Source organism: Meriones unguiculatus, chromosome 5 (genome assembly GCF_030254825.1).
Source record: "Meriones unguiculatus strain TT.TT164.6M chromosome 5, Bangor_MerUng_6.1, whole genome shotgun sequence".
NCBI classification, from domain to species: Eukaryota; Metazoa; Chordata; class Mammalia; order Rodentia; family Muridae; genus Meriones; species Meriones unguiculatus.
This window is the reverse complement of record NC_083353.1, coordinates 46770400-46785901: the sequence shown is the minus strand read 5'-3', so window position 1 is coordinate 46785901 and position 15502 is coordinate 46770400. Positions and strand designations below refer to the sequence as shown.

Below are 15502 nucleotides of genomic sequence, written 5' to 3'. Positions count from 1 at the left end.
ACAGAAACTAACAGCCAACATCTAATACAGCCCAATGGGTAGAGGTCAGCGTAAAAGCTCAACCAACAAAAGACAGAGCAATACGGCATCTCCAGAACCCAGCCATCCAGGGGCGAGCAGCCCTGGACAACCCAGCATAATAGAAAATCAAGAAGATGACCTTACATCTATGCTGATGAAGAGGATAATAGAGGAAACAAATAAAATACGAAAAGAATTATAGGAAGATAAAACCAAACAGATCATGGCTATCCATAAAGAAAGGGAGGAAGTAAAAGACAAGCAGATTATGGCCATCCATGAAGAAATACGGGAAGATGCAGCCAAACAGTTTGCAGCCTTTAGAGAAGAAATAATTAAATCATTGAAAGAAGTAAAAGAAACAGAGTTGAAGGAACTAAAAGAAAAAGAGGAAAATACAATCAGACAGGTAAAGGAAGTAAACAAAACAAATCAAGACCTGAAGATAGAACTGGAAAAATTAAAGACAACTCAAATGGAGGAAATAATGGAGAAGAAGAATTTAGGGAAGAAAACAGGAACTACAGAGGTAAGCATAACCAACAGACTACAAGAGATGGAAGAAAGAATCTCAGGTGTAGCAGATAAAATGGAACAAATTGATGTATCTGTCAAAGAAAATATTAAATCCAAAAAATTCTTGACACAGACCGTCCAAGAAATTGAAGATAATATGAAAAGACAAAACCTAAGAATAATAGGAATAGAGGAAAAAGAAGACTCCCTTCTCCAAGGACCAGAAAATATTTTCAACAAAATCATGGAAGAAAATTTCCCCAAGTTAAAGGAGAAGCCAATAAGAATACATGAGGCCTACAGAACATCCAACAAATTTGACCAGAAAAGAAAATCCTTCTGCAAGGGAAGGATTGCAAGGGAAAAATAAAGAATTTAAGTTAGCCTGGATATACTTAGCCTGAGTATAACTCCATTTTTGAAATAAAGAGCCATATTAACCTGAAGCTGAATTCAGGTACCTGGAAATATCACAAAATGTGCACCTGGCAGAAAACAAAGTTAACTCTCCTAGCAACAGCTTTCAGGAAATATCACAGAATAAATACTTCATAGAAAATAGAGACAATCTCCCTGGCAATAATCAATGAGAATTGGTTGAGAATCATGGGGGAAAATTCTCCCCATGTTTCAGATATAGATTAAAAGAATAGCCATTGTGATCATAAGTCTTAGGCAATTGTGCCTAAGAGAAGCATATGCCTTAGGCAATTGTGATTCAGAGGTCACCTCAGCCCTCTAACTTTTACCTAATCCTGTAATGTCAAGGCATAGGACCCCATTTGCTTTCATAGAAACATGTGCCCCCCTGTTTGTTGTCATGGAAACCCCCTGATCACAGACTTTCCCTTTAAAAACCCTGCTCACTCAGGGCTCAAGGTCCCACTTCTCTACTGCTGCATCAGTGAGACTTGCTTCCATAGTTTGAGTATTCTCTTAATAAAGCTCTCTTGCTATTGCATTGTTTTGTCTCTGAGGTTCCCATGAACTTGGCATTACAATAGCACTGGAGCTGAGAGGAGGCTGAGAGCTTTTTCAAATTAAATTCTGTTGCTTTTGGGGAAGGTTATAATATAGCCCAGGCTGGCCTTACTTCACTGTAGCCAAGGCTGGCAGGCCTGAAGATTGCTCAAAGGCTGAGCACAGGCTGTGATGCAACTTGGATCTCAAAGGTGTGAGGGGCCACCTGGGAATGAGAAACAACTGTGATTATTTTAATTGAAGCCAGGTGCAGAGAGCTCTTGAAGGGCGGGGTGAACAGTTCTGAGAAGCAACCACCTGTAAACTATCTACAACCAGCTGTAAACTATAGAGCAGAGTGATCTGATTTTCAGGTATAAAAACCCTGTGCTTTGCATGTTCAGGGTCATCTCCTGTCTTTGGAAAGGCGACCCTTTCCCGATAGCAATAAAACCTCTTGCATTGGCATCAAGCTGTGGTCTGTGAGAGTTCCTGGGAAGGGCGAAATCCTGAGCTCCTGAACAGTGAGACTCCAGTTCTTACAGATGAACTCCTCTGCATTCTCTGAGGACCTGAGATTAAGATGAGGACTATGGGGACTGGGAAAGGAGGAGGGAGGGAACCACATGGGGGATACAAATTAAATAAAGTATAATGAATAAAGAATTTTTAAAAAGTTGAGGACTCTGAGAAAACCCTCATTGTTCAAGAAAATCTGTCATGTTTTAAAACTTGAAAAATAATATTTTGACAATTTTGTTTTCATTTTTAAAATTGTATTTTACTTTAGTAGTTTTATTTGTTTTTATTTTGTGTGCATGAATGCAAGCCTGGTGCCTGCAGGACCAAAAACCATGAGATCCTCTTGAACTGGAGTTACTAACAGTTGTGAGCTTTCATCTAGAGGCTGGGAATTGAACTTTGGTCCTCTGCAAGGGCAGCCAGTGGTCTTAACTCCTGAACCATCTCTCCATCCCCATTGTTAACTTTATTATTTCAGGGAAAATATACTTCACTGCTTGGTTAAGGTAACTGAACACATTGTTATTTTGGTACAGCACACACAACACAAGAATTTCCCATCTTCAGCATACTGCTTGGCGTTGATTACATTTTTACAATCTGCCTCCACCCAGCAAGATGCCCATGGCCTTTCCTCCTGAGCTCAGGATGGGACTCTGCTTTTGTTTCCACTCCTAGAAGGTTTCCAAGCTCTTCCTGCTCCAAGTAGTCCACACAGAATTCATTCTGCCTAGACTCTCATTGCAGTCAGTACAGTGGCTTCATGCCAATCTGTGTGGGACCATGTGCAGAATCTCCTTCTCTTTTAAAGCTGGAGTAACAATCTAGTGCAGAGAAGATGAACTCTGTTTTTCCATCATCAGGGCTGTGTTTTATACATAGATTCTATGTCTGTCTTTGTCTCTGTCTCTCTGTGTCTCTGTCTCTCACTCTGAGTGTGTGTGTGTGTGTGTGTGTGTGTGTGTGTGTGTATGCTAAGTGATTTGAATATTTGTGGATACTTGATAATTATAATAATAACTATTTACAAACCTCGCTTGGCAAAACAGAGATAGCTGAGGGATTTGAATAAAGGAAGACTATCATAAGCTGTCACGTATTATAAATTGATGTGGATAATCCAGACCCTAACAAGACAGTCACTTTACGTCTCCCCAAAAGACACACTTGGAAGTACAAAAGACTTATGTATCTGGCATGTGGTTTGTCTTTTATGTGTAGCATCCACACATCTCATAAGAAATAGGTTTAACAACAACAAAAAGAAAACTCTATAATTTCATTTAACCTGAAGCTCATGTAAACTACATTACAATTCATAGCTCTAATGCCACTATACCGGCTCATCTTAAGGAATCTTACCTATAGCCAAGTGATATGATGTTTACCATCCTTCCATACATGGATCTAAAAATGTTACTTATGTGCTTTTCAGTACTGAGAACCAAAAAAGGGCTGACTGTGGCATAACCATGGACTGTGAGAATAAGGACACAAAACAAAATCAGATCATCATCTATACTTCTTAGGTAGGAGATGATGCTGTCCAAGGTGTACATCACCATAAAGAAACTCATGAGGCAAAGGATGGTCCGTGTGGCTCTTTGTTCTGCAGATGGTCTGAGGGAAAGGCTGGCACTGTGGAGAAGCTGGGACTGGATCTTATGTCTTATAGGAAAGTCACCATGTACCCACTGGAGAGGCTCATAAAACCTACAAAGATGACATCCATGGAGGTCAACAATATAAAAAATGTGTTGGACAGAGTAGCTCATGGGCACAACACAGCAAGACTGACTGAGGTACATAAAGCCAGGTGAGGTCAGATTAGGCGTCGAAGTAATATATGTTATAAGGGGACTGCTAATGGATGAATAAAAGATACTCAGGAAAAGAAGGCAACCTAGCATGTGGTGTGGAGATTTACATTTGAATTTTGCTAGACGGGAACTTCTGGAACTGAGGGTGATGGCCTGGAGGATGCTGAGCAGGATAGTGGCACAAAGAGAGAGGCTCCTAAAAGACCTGTACAAGAACATAACAAATTTGCATGTGGAGTCACTCCATCTCTTCCCTGGCATAAAAATGTCTGAAGCTACTAAACTCACGACGACTACCAGCATCAGTATGTGGATTAGGCCCAAGAGACTGATGGGCAGATCAGTGAGTCTGGGCCTCTGCCCAGGAATAAACATGAGGATGTGGAAGAGAAGAAGGAAGCTGTTGCCTGAGAGCCCAATCCCAGCTCCAGCATAAATGGTGTTTCTTACCATGGTGTTACCTGACAGTTTGTTGATTTTGTTCATTTTAAGGCTGAAAGAAGCAGGTAGCAATTGTGAGGGGAGAACAGCAAGAAGATTCCTTATCACCAGTCTAGCCTTGCTCATCAGCTGCAGACAATGGCCGCTCCACTCTCCTTAGAAAGATGTTTATTTCGCAGCTCTGCCTTATACCCCTTAAGATTGCCTTCATCTCAAAGTGCCCAGAAGCGATGCCCACTCTCTCCATTGTTCTGACACTTATATGCCCCATCCAGATAGAAGCTTTCTCCCACATTACAATTGTCATGTGTCAAGAAAATATTTCTTTTCCTACTGTTTCCTATTTGAGGTTTCCTGAGGCAAAAGCAATGTCTTACTTGTCTTTCATCTGCATCATGTTGATTGCCAGACACAGAGCAGCTCTGCAGGTTTTGGTGAAGTTCCATGAGGATTGTAAGAAAGTAGAAATAAGATCCTCAGATGAAGCTGTGTCCTTGTCTTAAACAGGCCCAGAGTCATTTTATTCCAGTCTCTTTGTTATGCTCATTTACTTCAGACCTTGTGCTCTTCATGTGGATCTGCAGGGAGCATTAGGAGTGGAAACTCTGAATCCAGACTTCTTTACATCATACTCACACCTGCCATATTCTGTGTGTGACCCTGAGCAGTCTGGGGCTGAGCTACAGGGTTAGAACATATAACATCTGTGTGACTGTGTCAGGGAGATGTGTAAGGAGATGAAGTCTACATACCAAGCATGGTGTTCCCTGCATAGGGCGAACTCTTTGGAAGTGTAGGCTGCTGGATTTATTCTCATGAAGGTTCCTTATGTTTGTGCCTTGGGATAGTTAATACAGTTTTAAAAACAACTGTTTGGTTTCTCCCAGCCCCAAACAGAGAAGAGTAAGTATGAACACAATAGACTACTCAAGCAATCCTTTCCAGAGCATCCTGGTAGCATTTTAGGCCTTCTCTGTGAATCTCACATTGTAACTGCATCTGAAATATGTTCTGATGTCACAGCAGAACAAAAGCCTACATGAGAAGTGTTCAGTTACCAGAAGCTGCCAGGAATGTGGTCTAAGTTTTGTCTCTTTCCACATTTGAAAGCAAACAATTTTTAAGAATTATAATTACAATAGATTGAGGGTCCTTCCCATTATAAGGTTTTAATGAAGGAAGAATTATCCAACTCATCCTAAATGATGGGCTGCACAGGTGTGTAGGATTTCATACCTCCTTGAGGAAGCAGTGATGCTTCTCAGACTCAGGTGACCAAAGCCTCAGATATACGTCAGAAGATTTGATGAAGGTTCTTCTTGAAAGTTCTTTCTCATGCAATGCAAGTATTTAATTTAATGCAAGGATCATAATCCTAAGTTATGCAATAATATAAAAATGAAGTCAAATAGTAAAGAAATAATTATCATTTGAATATCCAGGGTGTAAGATGGTTTAATTTTATATGTAATGTGAGATATGAGGGGAAAGCAAAAGTGCCTGAGTTACCAAACCTGATGCACCAGGTAAGTAAGTGCTCAGAGCAGGAGAAATGAGGGAGCCTCAGTATTGAGAAGTGCTGGCCTCCAGTCATGATGAGTTACATTCTAGAAGGGAAGAACCAATTTCAAAGAGTGGTCCTCTGACCCCGAGATGTGTGCTGTGACATACACACCCTACCCCATCCCACAAAATACATAAGATGAAAAGTAACTTTAAAAAATCAGAGCTAAGGTAGATGGCCAGTTAAAGACTGTAAACACAGGGTGCTTGGTGTGGAGAGAACCTGCTGCTTTGACAGAGGCCCCAGGTACAGTTCTCACCTCTCCCATGGCAGCTCAAAACCATCTGCAACTCTAGGTCCAGGGGTTCCAAAAACTCCTGAGGTCCTCAGGCAGCAGGCATGCATGCAATACAAATATATAGACACAGCAAAATCAAACAAAACAAACACCCAAAAAGTGTAACACACAAAACAAAATAACCTAAAAAATTTAAATTGAGATTTTCTAAAATAGAATGGCAAAGAGCCATTAGGAAAGGTGAAACTTCTACAAGATTAATATGCTGAGTTCTATGTACCAGCAGAGCTGTAAATACATTTTACTGAGTGATTCCCATTGCATTACCATGCTCTTTATATAATAGATCCGTTTGATTACCCAATGTCAATTTCAGCAGATGTCAGAAACAAAACAGAATAGGCAGGAAGAGGAGGAGAAAAAGGAGAAGCCAACTTTCAGGAGTTTTAGGAAACATCCTAAGAGGAAAACTCTTCTTGTTGCCCATGCAGAACACAGTCCCCTGTGCTCTCAGGCTTTTCACTTTTCTACCTCTCAAGCTCTTGGGATTTGGATCCTGGCTCTTTAGGCAACAGCAGGAGAAACTGCCATGTATCCACTGTGTATAAAATATCTAGCATTCCAGTGCCTCCTCAAGGATGTCCTCTCAGAGCACGTGTTTTACTGTATAGTGCACCACGAGCCAACAGCATTTGCGTGAAATTCCTGAAACTGAGTCAGGCGAAGTTCTCTACTAGATAGTGATATTCAAGGAGATTTCCTTCCATCAATTTTTATAATAGGTACACAAATTAAATCACTCAAATATTCTACATATAAGGATAATTCATGTAGTTCTTAACTGTGAGTTGCTTAATTAAAACAAAATGTAAATATGAAACAACGATGTTTCCAAAGAAAAAATTAACTAATTTTAGGAGTTGCAGGAAATATCCTAAGAGGAAAAGTATTCTTGTTGTCCGTGCAGAGCACAGTCCCCTGTGCTGAGGGCTGTCAGAGCTCAGTGTCTCCTCTGCACATGCTGAAAACTTCCCACAGCCCAGTAGCCCAGTGCTCCTCCTCCCACAGACTGCCTGGGTCCCTACCACCTTCTGATTCTGCCCTTGGGTGCAGAGCACTTACCCAGATGGACATAGCAGGGGAGGACTGTGCGCCTGAGGAGATCCTGCACAGCTTAGGCTGAGGGAGAATTTAATGCATCTCTACAGCCTGCAATTTTGCTGCTTGTGGAAGGTGACAGGTTCCTGCTGGGGAGCATGGAAATGTGGCTTCCCAGGGAGGGATCTTCCCTGCCTGTTGATCTCACTCACTCTGTCCTGGATAACAGCCATCTGGGGAGGGCTGAGCACACACTTTGAGTCCCCTTGCCAGACCTGAGAAAGGAATCAGAAAGTTTATGACAACCCTAAGTTGTTGCTGTTATTTTAATTGTACCGTCTAACAATGTTTATTATTGGCCCTATAATTATCACGGCAGTACACCTAACCTGCTATTACAATCAATAAAAGACACAGACACCTGATAGATTTCATAACAGTCCTATTTTACCTGGGACAGGGCAGATATTAACCCTCTAAACTACCTTTACCTCCCAGCCCCAGCCCAGGCTGCCTCCCATCCACAATCCATAATGACTTGCTCCTTCTTCATCAGGCAGCTTCCTCCATCCATGCCCACCATGTGCTTCTTTCCACACTCACCCATGGTGGCTCTCTGCTTCCTTATTCTCTTCTTCTTCCTCTCTCTCCTCTCCTTCCCATGGTCTTCCTGTCCTTACAACCCTAGAACCTTAGCCATGCACCCTGCCCATGTGTGTCAGCTTTTTATTGTTTAAACAAGAATAATTCCTTAGGCAATTTTACACAAGGACTGTTGTAGATGAGCATGTGCTCTCATCTGTGCAGTAACCAGATCTTGAGAGTCAACAATTAGCATCAGAGTACACAGCACCAGACCAACCCCCCAACACTAACTTTTCTCACATTGCTTCTTAGACTTATTTCAATATTTCAAACAGTTTTTATTCACTGTGATGCTTCTATTCTGGGTTGAGGACTCCTGGGCCTCCCATGACTTCCCATGGTTCTGAGTGTGCTTTCCCTACACTCTGTGACATGCAACCAACCCTTTTCCTGAGACACCCCTCTCCCGTGGAGCATGTTATTTCCATTTAGTGTTGATTCTGTTTCCTGGTTTCCAAAATCTGAATTCAAGATGTGAGTAAATTTTAAAAGTAAATAAAAAAGAAATTAAATGAAAACCAGAGAAGTAGAGGCAAAACTCAAAGCTGAGGTGGTCACAGGCAGGTGGAACATAGCTGAGGCTGAGGCCATGTCTGACTGGACGCCAGTCTCTGAGGAATGGAGACCTCATTTTCATTGAAGACTTCAGGAAGAGGCTGTGCTTTGCCGGAGTGCAACTATATGCTCTCTGTTTCAGTCTCCCCAGCAGACATGGTGCACACACCTGCACCCAGGACTGAGAAGAGGAGGAAGGAGCATACTGAGTTCAAGAGCAGCCTGGGTAATTCAGAGCCCTTGTCAAGAAGGGCAGACATTTTATGGAGACTCTCATATAGCCAGGTACTAGAAAAAAAATACCAATGCACCCAAGACAACTCCCCACTTTCCCTGTCAGGTTCAATGTATCTAGTTTTATGTTGAGGTCTTGATCCACTTGGATATGAATTTTATGTAGGCTGATTAAATGGGTCTATTTGCCAGTAAGAGCAGCACAATTTGTTGAAGAAGCCTTTTCCCTCATTGTACATGTTCGGCTTCTTTGTAAAAATCAGGTGTCCATAGGTGTGTGGATTTACATCTGGGTCTTTGATTCAATTCCTTTGATCATCCTGTCTTTATTTTTTTTAATGTCAATACTATGTGGTTTTTATTACTATAGCTCTGTAATAGAGCTTGAAATCAGGAAATCAGGGATAGTGATGATGCCAGAAGGTTTTTGTTTATTTGTTTTCTAAAATATTGTTTTAGGTATCCTTGCTTTTTTTAAATTTTTTATTTCACTTTTATTAATTATACTTTATTCATTTCGAATCCCCCCATAAGCCCCTCCCTCCTCCCCTCCCAGTCCCATCCTCACTCCCCTTTCTGCATGCATGCCCCTCCCCAAGTCCGCTGATAGGGGAGGTCCTCCTCTCCTTCTTTCTGATCTTAGTATATCATTTCTCATCAGAAGTGGCAGCATTGTCAGTGTTCTAGGTTATCTCCATGAGTAGTCCTTGGTTGGAGTATGAGTCTCTGGGAAGTTCCCTGTTTTCAAATTTTCTTGTTCTGTTGCTCTCCTTGTGGAGTTCCTGTCCTCTCAAGCTCTTGCTATTTCCCACTTCTTACATAAAATTCCATTCACTCTGCCTGTCAGTTGGCCATCAGGCTCAGCATCTGCTTTCACACTCTGGATGGCAGAGGCTTTCAGAGGCCCTCTGTGGCAGGTTCCGAGGTTGTTTCCTGTTTTCTTCTTCTGGTTTTCAGAGGTCCTCTGTCACAGGTTCCTAAGTTGTTCCCTGTTTTCTTTTTCTTCTGATGTCCATCCTCTTTGCCTTTCAGGATGGGGATTGAACATTTTAGTTAGGGTCCTCTCTTTTGCTTAGTATGTTTAGATGTACTGATTTTAGTGGGTTTATTCTATGTTGTATGTGTATATGAGTAAGTATATACCGTGTGTGTCTTTTTGGTTCTGGGACAACTCACTCAGGATGATCCTTTCCAGGTCCCACCATTTACCTGCAAATTTCATGATTTCCTTTTTTTTTTTTTTTTTGCTGAGTAATAGTCCATTGCATAGATGTACCACAGTTTCTTCATCCATTCTTCAGTTGAGGGGCATCTGGGCTGTTTCCAGCTTCTGGCTATTGCAAATAAAGCTGCTACAAACATGGTTGAGCAAAAGTCCTTTTTGTGTACTTGAGCCTCTTTTGGGTATATACCTAGGAGTGGTATGGCTGGATCTTTCGAAGCGCTGTTCCTAGTATCTTCTGGAGGTATCTCCATCCCTGATCTCAAGCTGTACTATAGAGCAACAGTTATAAAAACTGCATGGTACTTGCATAGAAACAGAATGGTGGATCAATGGAACTGAATAGAAGACCCAGAAATAAACCCACACACTTATGAACACCTGATTTTTAACAAGGATTCCAAAACCATACAATGGAAAAAAGATAGCATCTTCAACAATTGGTGCTGGTCCAACTGGATGTCTACATGTAGAAAAATGCAAATAGATCCATACTTATCACCCTGCACAAAACTGAAGTCCAAGTGGATCAAAGACCTCAACATAAAACCAGACACATTAAATCGGCTAGAAAAAAAGTGGGGAAGATTCTAGAACTCATTGGTACAGGAGAAAACTTCCTGAACAGAACACCAATAGCACAGGCTCTAAGAGCAACAATCAATAAATGGGACCTCATGAAACTGAAAAGCTTCTGTAAAGCAAAGGACACAGTCATCAAAACAAAGCGACTGCTTACAGATTGGGAAAGAATCATCACCAACCCTTTATCTGACAGAGGACTCATATCCAGTATACATAAAGAACTAAAGAAGCTGAAAAGCAGCAAACCAAGTAATCCACTTAAGAAATGGGGAACAGAGCTAAACAGAGAATTCTCTGTAGAGGAATACCGAATGGCAGAGAAGCACTTAAAGAAATGTTCAACCTCATTAGCCATTAGGGAAATGAAAATCAAAACAACCCTGAATGGCCAAAATGATCAAAAACTCAAATGACAACACATGCTGGAGAGGTTGTGGAGAAAGGGGAACCTACTGCTGGTGGGAATGTAAGCTTTTTTTTGTTTTTCAATTTTAAGTTGAGTATATTTTCTTTCCAGGTCTGTAAAGTATTGTGTTGGAATTTTGGTGGAGAATTGCATTGAATCTGTAGATTGCCTTTGGTAAGATGGCCAATTTTACTATGTTGATTCTACTGACCAATTAATATGGAAGATCTTTCCATCTTCTGATATCTTCTTTAATTTTTTTCAAAGACTTTAAGTTATTGTCATTCAGCTCTTACTTGCTTAGTTAGATTTACTCTAAAATATTGCATATTATTTGTGGCTATTGTGAAGAATGATGTTTCCCTGATTTCTTTCTCAGCTCACTTGTCATTTGTATAAAGAAGGGCTACTGATTTTTTTTTCTTGAGTTAATTTTGTATCCAGCCACCGTACTGAAGGTGTTTATCAGCTGTAGAAGTTCCCTTGTAGAATATTTGGGGTAGCTTATGTATAGTATCATATCATCTGCAAATAATGATATTTTGACTGCTTCCTTTCCTATTTGTATCCCCTTGATCTCTTTTAGTTGTCTTACTGCTCTAGCTAGAACATCAAGTACTATATTGAATGGATATGAAGAAAGTGGACAGCCTTGTATTGTTCCAGATTTTTGAGGAACTTCTGTGAGTTTTTATTTAATTTGATGTTGGCTATCAGCTTGCTATATATTGCTGTTTTTATGTTGAAGTATGTAACTGTATTCCTGATCTCGTCAAGATTTTTATCATGAGGGGGTGTTGAATTTCCTCAAAGGCTTTTTCAGCATCCAATAAAATGATCATATGGTTTTTCTTCTTTCAGTTCGTTTATGTGTTGGGTTACATTGACTGATTTTTGTATTTTAAACCATTTATGCATCCCTTGGATGATCCCTGGTATGATGGTCATGGTAGATGACCTTTTTAATGTGTTATTGGATTTGGTTTGCAAATATTTGACTGAGTATTTTTGAATCAATGATCATAAGGGAAATTGGTCTGTAATTTTCTTTTTTGTTGTTGTTGAGTTGGCCTGGTTCGGATGTCAGGGTGATTATGGCCTCACAAAATAAATCTGACATGTTCCTCCCATTTCTATTTTATGGAATAATTTGAGGACTATTGCTATTAGCTCTTCTTTGAAAATCCAGAAAATTCTGTGCTAAAAACCATCGGACCCTGGGCTTTTTTTTTCCCCCTTTGGTTGGGAGACGTTTAATGACATCTTCTATTTCCCTAGAAGCTAGAATTCTATTTAAGTTTTTTATCTGATTCATCTTTGGTAAGTGGTATCTATCAAGATATCTGTCCATTTCTTTCAGATTTTCCATATTTGTAGAGTAGCGGTTTTTGAAGTATGACCTAATGATTCTTTGGATTTCCTTGGTATCAGTTGTTATATCATCCTCTTTATTTTTTGTTTGGTTAATTTGGATAGTTTGTCTCTGCCTTTTAGTTAGTTTGGACAAGGGGTTGTCTATCTTGTTTATATTCTCTAATAACAAATTCTTTGTTTCACTGATTTTTTTTTGTATTGGTCTTTTTGTTTCTATTTTATTGATTTCAGTCCCGAGTTGCATTTTCTTTGCTCTACTCCTCTTGGATGAATTTACTTCCTTTTTGTTCTAGAGTTTACAGGGATGCTACTAAGTTGCTAGTATGGAGACTGAACATTCCTCTTACTACCATTTTTATTGTGTTTCATAAGTTCAGGTATGCTGTGCATTCATTTTCCTTGAATTCTAGGAAGTCTTTAACCTCTTTATTTCTGCCTTGACCCAGTGGTCACTTAGAGGATAGTTATTCAGTTTCCATGATTTTGTGGGCTTTTGTTGTTAAAATATAGCTTTAATCTGTGAGAGTATGATAGGCTACAGGTGGTTATTTTAATTTTCTTGTACCTGTTGAGACTCACTTTGTGACTGAGTATTTTGGAGAAAGATCTGTGAGATCCTGAGAAGAGGGTATATTCTTTTCTGGTTGGGTGAAACATTCTCTAGACTTCTGTTTGGTCGACTTGACTCACAATGGCTGTTAGCTCCATTATTTCTCTGCTTAGTTTTTGTCCGGATGACCTGTCTATTGATGAGAGTAGTGTATTGAAGTCCCCTGCTTTTACTGTATGAGGTTCAATGTGTGGTTAAAACTTTAGTAATGTTCCTTTTACAAATGGGGGTGCCCTTCATTTTGAGGCATAGATGTTCAGAATTAACATTTTTGGGGTTTGGATTTTCCTTTTGATGAATATGAACAGTCCTTTCCCATCTCTTTTGATTAATTTTAATTAGAAGTCTTTTTGTTTTTAAGATATTAGAATGGCAACCTCAGAGTGCTTCTTGGGTCCATTTGCTTGAAAAAAAAGTTTTCCTACCCTTTAACAATGGGTAACAATGGGTGGTTTGTCTATGCTCAACTGACACAGAAAACAACCAGAGATGGGACAACCAGGCTGAAGCCAAGAAGCAGTTCATTGTATGGGAATTATAGGCCCAGGGAACATCAGTCCAAAAGTTGAATCCCAAATTAACTTAAACAAGGCTTTTCATGCCCCCCTGTGTTGCCATGTCCCCTTGCATAGTAATCTAGATGACATATGTTTGATTGGCTTATTAAACTTCCTTATTACAGTCTGATAAACTGATTGTAATAAGTATAAGTAATGAGTATAATGAGTATAAATGTTTCCCCAAGCAACAGACTTTATCCCAATCTATTTATAGCAGAGGTGAAAGGAGGAAAAATTTGGTTTTAGAAGAAATGTAGTGTAGAGTGTTGAACCTTCAGGGAGCTGGCCAGTGGTGCTGGTCTTTCCTGTTTTCCAGGGCACCATACCTCAGTGACCAGTGCTGGAATTAACTGCCTTGCACCGTAAGACTGAACGAGGTCCTGTGCTGTACAGAGGCTGTGTTTGGGTCAAAAGTTCTGATAACTCTGAGAATTTTAAATCCAGTTGTTGTTCGCATTGCTGTATACATCACATGTGCTTCTTGCACAGAATTCTGTTCTGAAAGTTCTGTGTACAATTCCTTTCTTTCTGGAGTATAGAACTATTTATGGCAAGAAATGCCTCCTCATTTAATTTGTCAAAATAGCTATACCACAGGAAATTAAAATATTGAAATGTGTTAGACATGGTTACATCCTTCAAAACAGTGTGAGCTGTCCACGGCCATGATGCATGAGAGCCACCTCATAGGATTCCCATAATGATGCATTGAGGAAAAAGATAAAATAAAATAAAATAAAATAAAATAAAATAAAATAAAATGAAACAAAAATGCCCTGGTCATATCACAAAAGGGATGAGGTTTAATTTTCTGCTACATGTTTGTTACCACACAGGTTAAAGTAAATAATTTTAACAGAAAAACAAAAACAAAAACAAAAACACTGCTTCAGATTTTCATGTACGCCAAAGCACGTGAACACCATGCCATGACTGACAGTTCTGATGCCAGTGTATTGGGTCCTCTTATAAAGAAATGTGCCCATCAATGATCAATGAATATTCAAACATTTATGTTCTCCCACACATAGACCTGAAAAAGTTAACGACATGTTTTTCAGTTCTCATAAACACAAAAGGGCTGACTGTGGCATAGCTGTGGACCACAAAGAGTCGGATATAGTAAGATGTTGGATCATTCAGGAACATAGTTCTTGAGCAGGAGATAAAGCCATCCAAGATGGACATCAACACGAAGAAGCTCATGAGCAGAAGGAAGGCCCTGTTAGCTCTTTGCTCTGGGCATGCTTTTGGAGAAAGCCTGGTGCTGTGAAGATGCTGGGCCTGCTTCCTGTGCCTGCACAAGAGAGCCACCATGTACCAAGTCGAGATGACCATAACACTAATAAGAAAGGCTTCCCTGATGGCCATCAGTGTACAAAATGTGCTTTTCATGAGGTAACTCATGGGTAGGACAGAACAGGACCTAGTAACATACATGAAGTTATTTGAAGTCAAATTGGGAGTGGCAAAAATTGATACTAAGAGATAACTGCTAATGAGCATATAGAGGACACTCAGAAAAAGAAGGGCACATGAGATGTAATGGGCAGATTTGTGCTTGAACTTGGCTAGACAGGAGCTTCTGGGACTGAGGATGATGGCCTGGAGGACACTCAGCAGGCTGGTGGTACAAAGGGAGAGGCCCCTAAAAATTCTGTACAAGTAGACAATGAGTTTACATATGGTGTCATCCCATCCCCTCAAAGAAATAAAAATGTCCATGGCTATGAATGCTATGAACATTAGCATCAGTAGGTGGATTAGGGACAGCAGAACAATGTGCACCTCAGTGGGCCTGGGCCTGTGCCCACGAATGAACTTGAAGATGTAGAAGAGAAGAAGGAAGCTGTTGGCTGAGATCCCAATGCCAATTTCAGAGAAGAAGGTGTTCCTTATGTCAGAAGAGTGTGAAGTCATCTTGTGTGGAAACAAAGAGTGGATGAGGAGAAAAGTAAAACAATGACTCATCATGAGCAAGACCTCACACACCACTCCAGACCAGTCTTCTGGCCTCAGGAAAACATGCAGATGCTCCTGAATGCTTATTCCACTGAAGACCTCCATTCTACCTCACACCCCACAGACCATCCTCCTGCTCTCACTTGTCCTAAGCTGAGCCATGGCTGGA

At 40.3% G+C, this 15502-nt stretch overlaps 1 pseudogene; it reads right to left on the bottom strand.

The window, feature by feature from the left end:
* Positions 1-14363: 14363 nt before the first annotated feature.
* On the bottom strand, positions 14364-15276 carry LOC132654133 (vomeronasal type-1 receptor 94-like; annotated as a pseudogene).
* Between the last annotated feature and the right edge of the window lie 226 nt (positions 15277-15502).